The sequence below is a fragment of the Bos indicus x Bos taurus genome, chromosome 11 (genome assembly GCF_003369695.1).
Source record: "Bos indicus x Bos taurus breed Angus x Brahman F1 hybrid chromosome 11, Bos_hybrid_MaternalHap_v2.0, whole genome shotgun sequence".
In the NCBI taxonomy this organism is placed as follows: Eukaryota; Metazoa; Chordata; class Mammalia; order Artiodactyla; family Bovidae; genus Bos; species Bos indicus x Bos taurus.
In genome coordinates this window covers 96,830,561-96,846,023 of record NC_040086.1, presented here as the reverse complement: position 1 = coordinate 96,846,023, position 15,463 = coordinate 96,830,561, and the positions used below count along the sequence as shown (strand labels likewise).

Below are 15,463 nucleotides of genomic sequence, written 5' to 3'. Positions count from 1 at the left end.
TTTTCAAGAAATCATTTTAAGTATACAGATCAGTGTTTCTTACAGGTGAAATGCTAAAATAAGCTGCTTATAACAGCTAGGGAATATATTTTTAAGTTTTTTAGAATATTAATAATTAACAACACAAAAAATGTTTAATTTATGAAACAAATATGTTCACATAAATTTGGGAGGGCTTTAGAAAGAATCAATATTTGAGAAAAAATCTGGTTCACTTACATTACATACACTGTATTATCCTTTCTCAGCATTAGGTGCCTCGTACTTTAAATCTGTGACAAACTATGACAAATTTTTAAAGGGGAAGCATTATTGTAAAATGGAAGAATTATGTAGTCCTAAAGGCTGTATCGCTGTACATTTAATTGATAATGTTCTACTTATTCAGACTTTTGAAGAAACAGCCTCTCTTCAATTAAACATTTTTGTAATGGAATGATGTAAACTGAAGTGATAAAGACTGTTATTAAAATAAAATGTTTATACAAGAAGACAGGTGACGAAGACAAACTGAATCTACCATGTTCCCTATGTACCAGAGTGTTTCATCAATAACAACATGAGTACTGGCTAAGACTTGCAGAAGTCTCACCACGGGCCATGCGCTTTACCTCCAGTAACTCCTCTAACCCTCACGACATCCTCGGGTGGGTCTTGCTACTACTCCCATATTCCATGTGGGAAATCTGAAACCCAGAGAGATTAAATAATCTGTGCCCTGATATCCCACCAAACCATCATCATTCAGGACCCAGCTCAAATGTCCAGCATCATTTCCCCTGGTTATCACACCTGAGCCACTCAAACCAGAACCACTGTTCACCTGCCAATGAGCGCATCCCTAGTAGGGCATTTATCACATCACCAAATGTCAGAGCACTGCAGCCACCACCAGCTTTTTAGCAGGAGAGAGCCCAGGACATAATGGGGGCAGGAAAGGAGAAGGCAAAGGGGCCGCCTGGAAGCCAACTGCAATTATCAGGCAGGCGACAAGGGGCCTCTGCGCTAAAGTGGCAGCAGTGATGTCAAAGACAAGCACACAGGCTGAGAGGCAGTAAGGACAGAAACACAACAGACACTGATGGGGGGAGGAGAGAACCAGCTGAGGATGCAAGACTTCTGGCTCGAGGTACCAGAGGATGCTGTGCGCCTCATCGAGAAAAGGAACAGAGGCGGTGTGGCAGGTTTGTGAGAAAAGATGATGAATCTGATTTAGGACATGCTGAATCTGTGCTGCCCATGAGAAAACCCATTCTGGGGAGCACGGTCAAACCCAGAAGTCTCTGGGAAAGATGGGCTGGGGGTAGATCAGAAAGAAGAAAGTACCAGCCCAATCTGGACTGCCTGTTATCATCCCGGAGCCCTCAGCCCATCACAGAGCCCTGTGCCACCAGGAAACAAGTCAACAATCAAAAGAGGAGGTCAATGCAACCCGGGCTCTGTCCCCATACGTCCCCAAACCACTCCATCTTCTTCTTCCACCATCTCCTCAACCACAGCCAGTGGGCCTCCTCCCTGCCCTCCTTTATCCCAGAACACTCAAAAGAACTAAGCTGAGCTATAAATGACACCTGAGGCTCAACTAGGGAAAGCTGAATATGGATATTAGATGACCCTGAACTGCTACTCACTTTCTTTGGAGTGATAACAATATGGAGGGTAAGGAGCAGAAGGGCTTTATCCTTAAGTGATGCACCTGACAATTTAGAGGCAAGTGAATTTGCAACATACTTTCAAATGTATCTGTAAAATACATGTTAATGTTAACAACTGCCATTCACCAACAGTTCTTTGTATCAGTCTCTCAATTTTCCTGAACGCTTGATAATTTTCATACTAAAAAAGAAAGAAGAAAGAAAGAAAAGACTGATCAGGTAAGTTTTTCCTCAAAGTTCAGTTCAGTTCAGTCACTCAGTCGTGTCAACTCTGCGACCCCATGGACTGCAGCACGCCAGGCTTCCCTGTCCATCACCAACTCCTGGAGTTTACTCAAACTCATGTCCATTGAGTCAGTGATGCCATCAAACCATCTCATCCTCTGCCGTCCCCTTCTTCTCTAGCCTTCAATCTTTCCCAGCATCAGGGTCTTTTTAAATGAGTCAGTTCTTCACATCAGGTGGCCAAAGTATTGGCACTTCAGCTTCAGCATCAGTCCTTCCAATGAACACTCAGGACTGATCTCCTTTAGAATGGACTGGTTGGATCTCCTTGCAGTCCAAGGGACTCTCAAGTGTCTTCTCCAACACCACAGTTCAAAAGCATCAATTCTTCAGTGCTCAGCTTTCTTTATAGTCCAACTCTCACATCCATACATGACTACTGGAAAAACCATAGCTTTGACTAGACGGACCTTTGTTGGCTTCAAAGTTAGGGTTAGGCCAATTTCATGCCAAGCCACTGACACCCAGCCCTGAAAACACACAGGGGCTCATCCTCACCAGGGAAGATGGCACCATCCATTTACCCGTCCATCTATCCATTCACTGAGCTCCTACTCCGTGTGCACCTTGTTCTAGCCAGGAGTTCCTACTATTTTTTGTACCTTGGACCCCTTTGGCCATCTGGTGAAGGCTATGGGCCCCTTCTCACAGAGACATTCTTAAATGAATAAAATAAAATTACACAGGAAACCAAGTATACACATGACTATGCATGAAGCAAGTTATATTAAAATTCAGTTATTATTTTCAAAGCAATTTATAATGTAGGAATATATATATTTCTTCAGGTAAGGTTTTATATATATATATATATCTCATTGTATTAAATAGCAAGATCTATTGTGGATCTAATAACAACCCTAATTTCAAAGTAGTCACAAGCATAAATATTCTGAGGTGAAAGTGAAGTGAAAGTCGCTCAGTCATGTCTGACTCTTTGTGACCCCATGGACTATATGTCCACGGAATTCTCCAGGCCAGAATACTGGAGTGGGTAGCCTTTCCCTTCTCCAGGGGATCTTCCCAACCCAGGGATCAAACCTGGATGCATTTCAGGCAGATTCTTTACCAGCTGAGCCACAGGGGAAGCCCAAGAATACTAGTGTGGGTAGCCTATCCCTTCTCCAGTGGATCTTCCAATCCAGGAATCGAACCAGGGTCTCCTGCATTGCAGGCGGATTCTTTACCAACTGAGCTATCAGGGAAGCCCAGTTTCCTGAGCTTCTGAGGTGCGTGCCCACAATAACTACGTGGTATGGAAGTAGCTCCCTGGTAGCTCAGAGGTTAAAGTGTCTGCCTGCAATGTGGGAGATCCGGGTTCGATTCCTGGCTCAGGAAGATCCTCTGGAGAAGGAAATGGTAACCCACTCCAGTATTCTTGCCTGGAGAATCCCATGATGGAGAAGCCTGTTAGGCTACAGTCCACGGGGTCGCAAAGAGTCAGACATGACTGGGCGACTTCACTTCACTTCACTTCACTTCATGGAAGTAGCTATGATTTTATTGGTGACAAAGTCCCAGGTACTATAAATATTACTGTGATTTATTATCTATGTTAATAACTGAGGGAGATGCTAAACTTCAGTTAAAAGTCAGGGAAAATAAAAATGTCATTTTTTCCCATCCAAATTCAAGGAAAGCTGGTCAAGAACCCTGTTCCAGATGCAGGGAACACAAAGTGAACAGGTCTTGCTCCCTGAGAACTCAATCCCAGCGCAGAAGTCAGAAACCACATGTGGACCTAGAAGGCAACTCAGATCTTGAGGGTCTTCAAGGAATAAAATAGGGTGGAAGATGGTATTTGCCAGGGTGGTCAAGGAAGGACTCTGAAGATGCAGCATTTGAGCTGGAGTCCTAGGAAGGAGTCAGCCATAAAAACCAGTCAGAGTGTTCTTCACAGAGGCCACAGCGAGTGCAAAGCCCGTGAGATGCACAGGAGCTCAGCAGGTTTGTGACAGAGAAAGACAGCCACAGCTGGGGGGTCGTCAGTGGAGGCAATGGAGAGGCTGGGCCCTGCAGGCCATGGTGGGGGGTTTGGGTTTTACCTGGAGGCCTGGGAATGATTTCTGAGCAGGCGACTGACAAGATCCGATCTCACTGTTTTGGAAGATCATAGTGGCTACTGTGCAGAAAACTGGCTGGGGAAAAAAAAAAAACCTGTCTGGGAAGCCAAAAATATGGGCAGTGAAACCCAGCTGGGGTAAGAGATGGGACTGCTCTGACTGCTGGCCCCAGGGAAAAGAGCTGGATCTGGGAGGGGTTCTGGACGTGAGACAGGTAAGACCTGCTGATGGGCTGCACGTGAGGGGAGAGGAAAAGAGAGGAATCAAGGACGAATGACTTCTACCTCTGGAGCCCTTATGAACGGATAGATGGTGGCCCAAGAGCCACCTAGTGCTCAGAAGTCCATCCATTCGTTGGCTCAACACCCCCCCACTGAGACCTAGAGGACCAATTCTGGGGACCAGAGTCGACGATGGCGCACCCCTGCCCTCCAGGGTCCTGCAGGGTAGTGGGGGGAGAAAACCAGCAGGGAGCTACTCTCAGGATACCTGGTGTAACAGACAGGTTCACCTTGGGGGCTTAAGACACCACTGAGAAGAGCAATTGCGCTGGTCTTAAATGGATGAGCAGGCGTGTTTTCAGACACGGGTGGGCCGTGGGCACTCTGAGCATGTGCAGAAGCCCAGAGGTGTGAAACAACACTGAGATGCCAGAGTGCCAGGAGCACAGGGGGCAGGTTCCCCCACCTTCACCTGACTCCAGCCCCTGCCCATCCTAGACTAACCCGGGTGTAATAAGCCAGGCAGTGGTCCCCATGGAGTCAGCTTTAACAGATGGACCTAAGATTACAGCCACAGGAACAGCATCTTGCCTCCTGGTCACTCCCTTGATCCTTCAGTAAACTTGGTGACCCTTTCCCCAAGCCCTGTGCAGGGGAGTCAGACCAGCCCCCAAGGAGCTCACTGCAGTCTGACTGCTGTCATCCTGACAATCTATTAGACATTTACTTTGTTTCAAGCTTTGGCTAAGGATTTAAATGCATTAAAAAAAAATCTTATAGATGAGAAAACGGAGTTTCAGAGAGAGAAACTATGCTGTGACTTGGAGCTACATTCTCACACAGCTGCCTGCCTGCGCCCCCTGCTGGACATGGAGGCAGTCTGGCGTCAAGGAAAGGGCTGCTGCTGCTGCTGCTAAGTTGTGTCCGACTCTGTGCGACCCCATAGACGGCAGCCCACCAGGCTCCCCCGTCCCTGGGATTCTCAAGGCAAGAACACTGGAGTGGGTTGCCATTTCCTTCTTCAATGCATGAAAGTGAAAGTGAACTTGTTCAGTCGTGTCCAACTCCTAGCGACCCCATGGACTGCAGCCTACCAGGCTCCTCCGTCCATGGGATTTTCCAGGCAAGAGTACTGGAGTGGGTTGCCATTGCCTTCTCCAAGGGAAGGGCACCACCCTGCTAAGTTTGGCCAGGCTGACCTGTGCCAGACAAACCCAATCTCCCCACCCTCCCTGTACCTCCCTCACCTCTTACACACACACACATACTCACACACGCATGCACACACGCTCGCTCACTAGCTAAGCTCCCTGGAAACAAAGCACTGCAGGCAGGAAAAGCGGTTCTCATGATGTAACTTCGCAGGAACGTGGCAGCTGAATCAGAACCACAGAACCGCCCGCGTCTCTGGTTTCTGTGTGACAGACTCCGGTCTCGCGTGTGTGGGCTCTCAAAGAGGGAAGGGCAAGTCCCATATGGGAGGTTGGTTTCCTTCCAGGCTTCAACGTCTCAGGTTCAGAAAACCAAGGAAATAACAGGAGACAGTCTGCTGCAGACCACTGGGGAGAAGGCAGAAAAACCACTTTTTCCTGAGCGTGTGGAGGCTGTTTCAAAGAAAATACACACATCCGGGAACATTCGGTAACAAGAGAGTGCTGTCTTCCAACTGTTTCGGACAAGCTCAGAGGCAGACCCTGAGCCCCGTGTCCAAGCCCGCTTCCTCGCGTGACCGCCCTGCCCTCCTCTGCAGGCTTGGCCACAGCCACTCCATCTTCTGTGTCTGAACCGAAGATGCAGAGGACGGAAGCAAAGAGGGTTGTGCCCACAAGCCGACAGTTCATGCCATGTCAGGAGCAACGAGTGTGTGTGCTCTCCTTCTCTCCTCTCTCCGGACGCCTCGGCACGTCCGTTCTGTGTTACCAAGAGGTCTCCCCTGGGGTCACCATCATCCTAGAGCTGGACCACCTGCCAGGAGCCCAGGAGAGGTGCCCCGTGAGGGCTGGCAGCACTATGGCTCCCTTGCTCCGGCCCTCTCCAAGCTGGCCCAGCCTCCTCCTGGCCAGCAGCTTTGTCCGGCGGCTTTCAAAGTGAGGCCCTGGCTACATGAGCACGTGAGGCTCAAGAGGCCGTCCCTCTGGGCCAGGTTCCCATGTCCCACCTGCACCCGCCGCCACCCCTTTCAAGCCACCGCCACATGTTCAACATCCCACATCTCCTCTCCTTGCTGAGGGCAGAGAGTGGGCTGGGCCAGCCAGACGGCTGAGGAGACACCACTGTGTCCCAGGGCCACTACGGCTGAACCCCCGGCGGGGAGAGAAAGCGGCCATGCTGGGCAAGAGGGCTGGGTTCCAGACTGAGAGTCCACAGACAGACGGAAATGAGAGAACTTGTGAAACTGAGCGAACCTGGAGAAAAGGACCAGGCAGGGCATCCCCCTAGGGAAGGGCAGCCCCTACGTATACGGAGCTGACGTGGGGCCACCCCCGCAAAGGAAGACGACAGCACGGACTGAGGACTCCCACCCCTCACACGCTGTGTGCCAAGACCAGGGTGGCAGAAACCAACCAGGGCCATCCGTCCTCTGAAAGTCCAGCCGAGGAATGCCCCCTCCTGGCAGGGAGAAGGGCTTCCAGAATTCTCTACATAAAAGTAATACATGTGCACACTAAAATTACATAAACTGGATAAAAAGGGGTAAAATAAACAAGAAAAGTCCCCATGACCCACCCCTAGTTCCTGTCCCCCAGAGTTAACATGTTCACACAGTATGGGGCAGCACTTGTGTACGTAGCCACACACGGATAGACACGTGTGTGTGTGTGTGTGTGTGTGTGTGTGTGTGTGTGTGTGTACACAGCCTGAGGTTCAATAGCCCCACCTCCAAGAGGCTGACAAGCTACAACCACAGTAGGACCGGCAGGAGCTAAGAACAGGACGGCCACAGAGCAAGCTCTCAGGCGGGAGAAGGAGTAGGTCACCTCTGTAGCTTAGAGAACAGATAAACCAGGATCTCCATTCTCACCCATCACTGACCTTGCGCCCTGGACAAGTTGCTTGACCTGGCCAAGCCTCACTTTCTTCATCTGTGAAATGGGGAGAACCGGGGTGCCGAGGGCACAGACGGTTGAAGGGATGCACAGAACGCTGCACGTGAGAAGCGGCCGTGGCACTGCATCTTTAACGACAACCGCCACTGTCATTCTCCTGGGGGCAGGGTTGGGCGAGGGCAATAATGCTCTCAGTATGAGACACGAGAAATCACCCCGAGGGTAAGGCAGTGGGAGGAGTGTGAATGAAAAATATGCAATGGGGGCGAATGATGAAACCTGGAAAAGGCCGCCAGTCGGTTCACAGTGTGGTACCTAAACTAATTCACCAGGTTAACCTGATTACTGTACTGTGGTTACGTGAGTTAACAGGGAGGTTGGGTGAAGGGTATGTGTAAGTGCTCTGCCCAGTTTTGCAAATTCCTGTGTAGAAAATTACTTCAAAATAAAAAGATAAATTTAAAAAGGGATCCTACACCCTCACCTCCCACCCCATAGGCCACCCCTCAACACACACACATAAGCTCCACCACCAGGCCTGATGCCAGGGACTCGCCATTGCCCACACAAACCATGATCTGACGGTTGCGCTCTGGGGCATGGAGGTTTGGGTATTTTACGCCTGTTATGTGTGGGCCAAACACACACCATCTACGGTTGACAGAGGATGGGATGGAGGGCAGTTTCCTGTAAGGAGCAGCGGGACCCTGCCTTCCTCCTAGTCCCTGCCAAGGGCAGAGGAAGCACTGGTGTGGCTGGGGACCGTCCAGGTCACTGACTGGACCCCGTCTGTCAGGAGCATCGCCAGGTGCCATGTGGCACGCCTCTTCAGGGCCCCCTCCTCTCACTGCTTCTCTGGGATCCACGGGTGGATGGGGCTCCACTTGGGCTCAGCCGGCTCTGACTCCCACCTGTAAGGCCCTGAGCACTGCAGTGCCAGAGGAAGGCGAGAGTCCACGACACGGAGCGAGCTCAGGAGTGTGGGAAGGACCCCAAGCAACTGGGAGCCCATCACTTGCTTCAACTGGCATTGACCAGAGAGCCCTGCAGTGGGCACCAAGCACAGGTCGGTTCACAGAGAGGGTCTTTTGTCCTCTGCTGCTGTTTCTCCTCTGACCAGGTGCCTCAGAGGCTCAAGGTGAGGAGGAGGTTGGCAGGACAGGACACCCACACCCTTGGTCCTTCCTGAAAAATACCACTGAGTCCTGACCATCATGGACAGCCTGGCGCTTCCCACCAGATTAGGAAGGACACTGTCTCCGGAGAGTAAGCCAGGGCGGGCAAGACAGGGCTGGAGAAGAGGGGAGGGCATAGCAGTGGCGGTAGGACGAAGCCTACAAGGAACAGAGGGCTCATCCCTCAGCGCGATGTGAGCTGGGGCTTCAGGGAAACACCCCCTGAGTTTTAAGTCATCTTCCAGGGCCTTCCACATTCTGTGGAGAACACTGAAGGGCAAAGGCAGGTGGGAGGGGGAGAGCTAAAGGGCATGGAGAAAATGATACCTTCACATCAAACTATATGGGTTCAAGACAATGAACGAGGTTCACACACTTGTGGACTTTACTTTTCCTAATCTTGCCAAAATGAGAACACAAGAAACAATGTGAAATCTGTTGTATTAATAATATTGAAATACAGAGAATGATGACAACAACAAACCAGAAATTAAAAGTGCCTAGAAAGTTTGAAGCAAATGGAATCAGATCCAAGAGAAAGCTATGAACATTAGACACATGGCCACAAACCCAACTGTCTCCTCTATCCAAACGATAACTGGCTAGAAAAATGTAATGGCACAAGGGTCTACTAAGAAAGAAAATACATAGAAATAAACTGTAAAAGGAAGGTACAAAAAGCATTTGAAGCAAATTATGAAACTTTACTATTACACACACACACAAAAAGACTTAAATCAAAGGAGAGACATTTCACTCCTTCCGAATAAGGAGAAGATATTATAAAGACATCAATTCTCCCCAGTTGATTTGTAAATAAAATGAAAGTTCATTCTAAATCCTAAGGGGACTCATTCTGGAATTCAACAAGTTGATTTAAAACTTCATCTGGATAATAACTAAAAGCAGCCAAGAAGTTTTCAAAAAAAGTAAAAACTATAATGAAAAGGGACCTGTCCTTCCAGGAAGCCACACTGATGATAAATGGTCAGCAGGACAGAACTTAGTCCGGAAAATAGGATCAATTATACATGAGAATTACTATCTGGTCAAGATGGCATTTCAAACAGTGGGGAAGAATGGATTATTCAATAAATGTTGATGGGGCAATTTGCTATTCACTTGAGAGGGAATTTGTTTAAAATTTTATCAATGTCATTTATAAGGACGTGTGTGTGTGCGCTCAGTCGTTTCTGACTCTTTGTCACCCCCAACGACTATAGCCCGCCTCTGTCCATGGAATTTTTCAGGCAGGAATACTGGAGGGGGTTGCCATTTCCTCCTCCAGGGGATCTTTCCGATCCAGGGATTGAACCCACATCTCCTACATTGCCAAGAGGATTCTCGCTCCCGGCATCTGCTGTTGCTCTTGCTCAGTCACTCACTCTTTGTGACCCTTGGGACTGCAGTACACCAGGCTTCCCTGAGAAGCCCATATAGTTTGGATAAAGATTAACTGCCAGAAAAATACCAAAGGAAACACAAATCATTATGCTTTTTTATTATTATTATTATCCTGGGGTGAAGAAGTCCTCTCTAGGGTGATAAAAAGTTAGAAAATAAAGGAATTTATCGGCAGATTTAACTATGTTTAAAATTGAAACATTTGTATAGGAAAAGACATCAAGAAAGAGATGAAAGTCAGTCAGTAAATGGGATACAGTTCTGAAATGCTGCATGAAATGATGAAGTCCTGTTAATACAGAAAGAAGCCACCCATGGGATTTCCCTGGAGGTCCAGTGGTTAAGACTTTGCCTTCCAATGCAGAGACTTTGCCCCCAACTCTTTGCCTCCCAATGTTAAGACTTTGCCCCAACTCTTCCTGATGGGGGAGGTAAGATCCCACGTGATTCTGTCAAAAAATGGAAGCAATAACTGTAACAAATTCAATAAAAAATTTTAAAAATGTGCCACATTAAAAAAAAAATCTTTAAAACAGAAAGAAGCTCCACAGGAGCTCTGGCTCACGCTCTGCAGAGTGGCCTTGGGCAAGTAGAGCAGTATTTACAGACACAGAAAGATGCCCACAGATTCAGGACATATTCACTCTTACTCATTTGTTCATTCAGCAAGTATTTGGTAGACAGTCTAGTATGTGTCAGGTACTATTCTAGGTACTGGGCATAAAGCAATAAAAAACAGACAGAAATCCCCTGGGACATTCTAGTGGGGGGAACCGACAATAAATAAAGCATTCGGTAAAATATATGGCACATAAGCTAGTGATAAAAGAGAGAGAAGTATAGCAAGGAGCAGGTACAGACAGAGTGGGGAAGGGGTGGGTTTACAATTTTAAATGGGGGCAGTGGTCTGAGAAGGGATTACTGAGAAAATGACACCTGGACATGTTTTGAAATACTTATATCTACATCTGAACACTCATACGAAAGTACAGAAGGTTATGTACTCAAGTCGTTGGCGTCCCTGGTGGCTCAGTGGTAAAGAATGTGCCTGCAATGCAGGAGACGCAGGTCCGATCCCTGGGTCAGGAAGATCCCCTGGAGAAGGAAATGGCAACCTACTCCAGTATTCTTGCCTGGGAAATCCCAGGGTCAGAGGAGCCTGGTGGGCTGCGGTCCATGGGGTCCCAAAGAGTCGGACACGACTAAGCACCGAACAACAAAGCACGCACTCGTGCGCTCGCGTCTTAACGTCAGTGCTCACAGGCGTCACTGTATGGCATTGCTACTTTCTGCTTTCTGTACACTCCAGTACCATCCAACTTCTTCTAAAATAAGTAGGCGACGCATGTGTGAGTAACACAGCATCTGGAGGGAAAATTGAAAGTGAACCTCCACAGACAAGCACTTCGGGGATGCTCCACTGACAGGGATCTGACATGGGAGGTTGGAGTCCAATGTCTGGTGCTCTGGTGCCACCTGGTGGTCATCTACTAACTGAGCGATCTCATTTCCAACCAACCACCTCAAGGTAAAAAAGAGGCAAGATGCATAATAACCGTGTAAAAACCCACCTGCCCTGTGGACAGGAACTGGAAAGGAAATGGGCAACAGAAGGAGTTTTGTTGGGGTGTCAGGGTCATGGTGGGATTTATGTAGCTTGGGATTTTCAATCACAGTTCTATGACGGTGTTTTATTCCTTTCTGTTGACTGCAACGGAGCCTTTCTACGGGGCAGCAGAACGTACTCACTCGAGGGACAGGAATGGAGTGAGAGGTGAGGTAAGCAACTCAGAGCTATAACCCAGGCCATCTGCACATACGTCCCCAGGAAGGCTGGGGATTCATAAAGTAGAGGGACAGGGCCTCAGGTCACACTGAGCTTGGAGGCAGAGGGGTCTTCCCCATGGGACCACCTGGGGGACAAGGTCCCAGGAGTCTGGCTGGGAGGGGAAGCCACATTCGGACCCTCAGATGATTAACCACTAACTGAGCATGTGCACAGACCACCAAACTAGTGCCTCCTCACTGAAGCCCCGGGGAAACTAAGGTGCATCCCACGGGTGGGAGGAAGTGACAATCTCCCCACCTCAACAAGGGTGCTGCATGGAATGGGTTTCCTGGCCTTCTCCCACCCCACCCCCAGGCCCCTCCGTGAGCCCTCTGCTCAACCAGCTGTGGCGCCCATCACTCTGGCAAGGACATCTTCTCTCCGGGTTATCTCCCTGCTTGACCATAAGCCCTGGAAGGTGAGAGTCACATCCACTCATTCACCCTCAGAGAGACCTGGGTTTGAATCCTACGTGATGGCAAGCAAGTGCCCCTCTAAACCTGTTTCTGCCTCTGTAAAGTGGGGATACAGGACTGTCCGCCCCCCGTGTGGCTATGAGGAGGACCAGGAACAGCACCAGCTGGCACTCAGGAGTAGCAGTGGGTACCAGGCAGCAGTCTAAGCGTTTTATACGCTTTAAGTTCCTGAACCCAGGTCCTCTCTGTGGAGGGTTGATCACAGCGCCTAGCAGGGGGTAAGAGCTTAAACACTGTTACTTTATTCCCAGTCCCCAGCACAGTACCCAGCAGTCTGCCTTGTTCTCAGTAGAAATGAAGAAACGACTCCCCCAACCCAGTCTACTTCAGGAAGGTGCAAGGTCCAGGCAAGACTGCAATGCTTAGGCCGCCGGGACAGACACTTGAACTTCACAGTGGACTTCAAGGAGAGATCCCTGCTAGCCTGAGGAGGGTGGGAGACGCAGGGAGAAGGGATGCCAACTCCTGGGGTGGGGGCAGGGGAAGCAGCATCACTCTGGGCTCGGTTCGGCTCACGGAGGACTCAGGCAGAAGCTACCACCCAGAAGGGTGTCAAGTTAAAAGTGGCTGAGACCTGCCTTCACCATCCCTCCAGCTCTGACCCCAGGTGGCCAGGGCTGTGGTCCTGCCAGGAGAGGGTCAGCAGGCAAGGTCACTGAGAAAAGCTGGTATGAGGGAAGGAGGGGGGCTGACAGGTGCCCAACCTACCTAGAGTCACAGGCTCTGCCTGGGGTGGGGAGGACGTGTTCGGTGCTGGGCGTGTGCAGGCCCTCTGCCACCCCTCCCTGACCCGGCCTTTTGGAAGTGGCTTCTAGCCAAGGACGTGCAGGCTAGAACACGTGCCAAAAGGGTTTTGAGGAGACTGGTGGCCACACTCCGCAGCCCCCACCCCACCCTGTCCCCCACAGCCAGGTGTGCTCAGGGGCTGGTTCTCTCCCTGGACCTTCCTTGTCCCTCCTTCTCCTCCTTCCTCTTTTCCAGTCTCATTCTCAATGTTACTTCCTCTGGGACCCGTGCTGGGACCCCAGTGTTGCGTCCTCCTCTTACAGGGTTTTAGAGCGCCCAGGCCTCTTAGCACTCATCCTATTTGTCTTAAATTACATTCATCCTTCCCGGTGCGTCACAGCTGTGGCCGTGCTCCGCTGCCTCCCCAAGATGTCCAGCAAGAGGGTCACGCCGGCAGCATCAGGAGCAGCCCACGGCTTCTGGGGCTCACAAGCCCTTTCCTGAGCACCCTCCCTCCACATGCTTCCCATGTCTGACTCTGAGGTTACAACGGGGCAGAGCCTTCCTCCTGATCAGGGAGGACCACTGCTGCTCCTGTTATAATGTTTTGGTTCAAGAATGAGATGTTCAAACACAGAAGGTGTCAGAAGCAAACACAGTGGATGACCTGAACCTTCATCTTATAAAAAAGAAAAACTCCAGTCTCCTTGCTTTCAGACGTTTATAAAGACAACCTCAAAAGAAACAAACGACAAAAAGGAAAGTGTAGTAATTTATCTGGGTTGTTTCTTGATGTTTCATCATTTTAAATTAAACTTTATTGTACTTTTGTTTAAACTACAAAAATAATGTATCTTTGTTGCCATAAGCCAAACCCAACAGGGGTGTACAAATAAAAAGCCATGAAACCACCCTCCCCCAGAGCCGACCCCCTTCCACACACTAAGGTAATCCCATTGGGCAGACAGGAGTGTCTTCCTCCAAGTTTTTGTGCCAAGCAATATGCTGCTGCTGCTGCTAAGTCGCTTCAGTCATGTCCGACTCTGTGCGACCCCATAGACGGCAGCCCACCAGGCTCCCCCGTCCCTGGGATTCTCCAGGCAAGAACACTGGAGTGGGTTGCCATTTCCTTCTCCAATGCATGAAAGTGAAGAGTGAACGTGAAGTCACTCAGTCATGTCCGACTCTTAGTGACCCCATGGACTGCAGCCCACCAGGCTCCTCCGTCCATGGGTTCTCCAGGCAAGAGCACTGGAGTGGGGTACCATTGCCTTCTCTGCCAAGCAACATAAATACATGTAACTAAGTGGGACTCAGACCAGAAGCCAAGGTCGAACCACAAAGGCCTGTGGGGCCCAGCAGACTGTGTCACTGGCAAAGCTGCAGGTGTATTGGAATGAGGACAGATGGGTCCAGTGGCTAACTGCACCACTCCATTTTGAACATTTGGGAAACACTGAGTTGGCCATAAAAGCCATAAAATCATTGGAGAGGCAGACTAGATAGTGCTCCTGGGCAGGGTAGCAGAGTTGGGAGGAGCTTAGACTCTGGAGGCCTGGTCACTTCCTGAGCCCTGTACCTATTGGCTAGGTGACCGCAAGATAGTCACTTAGTCTCTGTGCTTCTAATTCCTCCTTTGAAAAGAGGTGACCCAATAGTCCCTTCCTTGTCAGTTCACGGTGAGAAGAAAATTATGTAAAAAGCACTTTGCACTGGCCTGGGACACACTACTACTGGTCACCAGTTTGCAACCACTGCTGGAGACAAATTATTCTGCAATTTGTTTTTTTTAAACCTGATGATGTATCACGGGCTTCCCTCACGTCAACGTGGAGAGAGAGATCTGGTTGCTTTTTCAGTTCAGTTCAGTTCAGTCGCTCAGTCGTGTCCGACTCTTCGCGACCCCATGAATCGCAGCACGCCAGGCCTCCCTGTCCATCACCAACTCCCGGAGTTCACTCAGACTCACGTCCATCGAGTCAGTGATGCCATCCAGCCATCTCATCCTCTGTCGTCCCCTTCTCCTCCTGCCCCCAATCCCTCTCAGCATTAGTCTTTTCCAATGAGTCAACTCTTCGCATGAGGTGGCCAAAGTACTGGAGCTTCAGCTTTCGCAGCATTCCCTCCAAAGAAATCCCAGGGCTGATCTCCTTCAGAATGGACTGGTTGGATGTCCTTGCAGTCCAAGGGACTCTCAAGAGTCTTCTCCAACACCACAGTTCAAAAGCATCAATTCTTCGGCGCTCAGCCTTCTTCTTGCTTTTTAATAAATGCCTAATATGTGGCTGATGGGGGTTCCCATCCCTTCCACTTTTTGCCACTACAAACAGTGGTGCAGAAAACAGCTTTGTACTGCCTTTTGCATTGGGGCTTCTGCAGGTCTTGCTACTCAGCTGACAGATATGGATATTTAATACTCATTCGATATTTTCAGATTATATTCCCCAAAAGTTAGAACAATTCATACTCCCAACAGCAGTGTAAGGGAGCACTCATTTCCCTCAGTCACTTGCTAACATTGGTTTTATCAATTTTTGTTAACATTTTGCCACTTAAAAAGGTAAAACAGAACTATTTTTATTT

At 49.3% G+C, this 15,463-nt stretch overlaps 1 protein-coding gene across 13 annotated transcripts in view; it reads right to left on the bottom strand.

Moving 5' to 3' along the window:
- RALGPS1 (Ral GEF with PH domain and SH3 binding motif 1) overlaps window positions 1–15,463 on the bottom strand; it is a 302,934-nt gene that overhangs the window by 270,658 nt on the left and 16,813 nt on the right. The gene's annotated exons all lie outside the window — the stretch shown is intronic.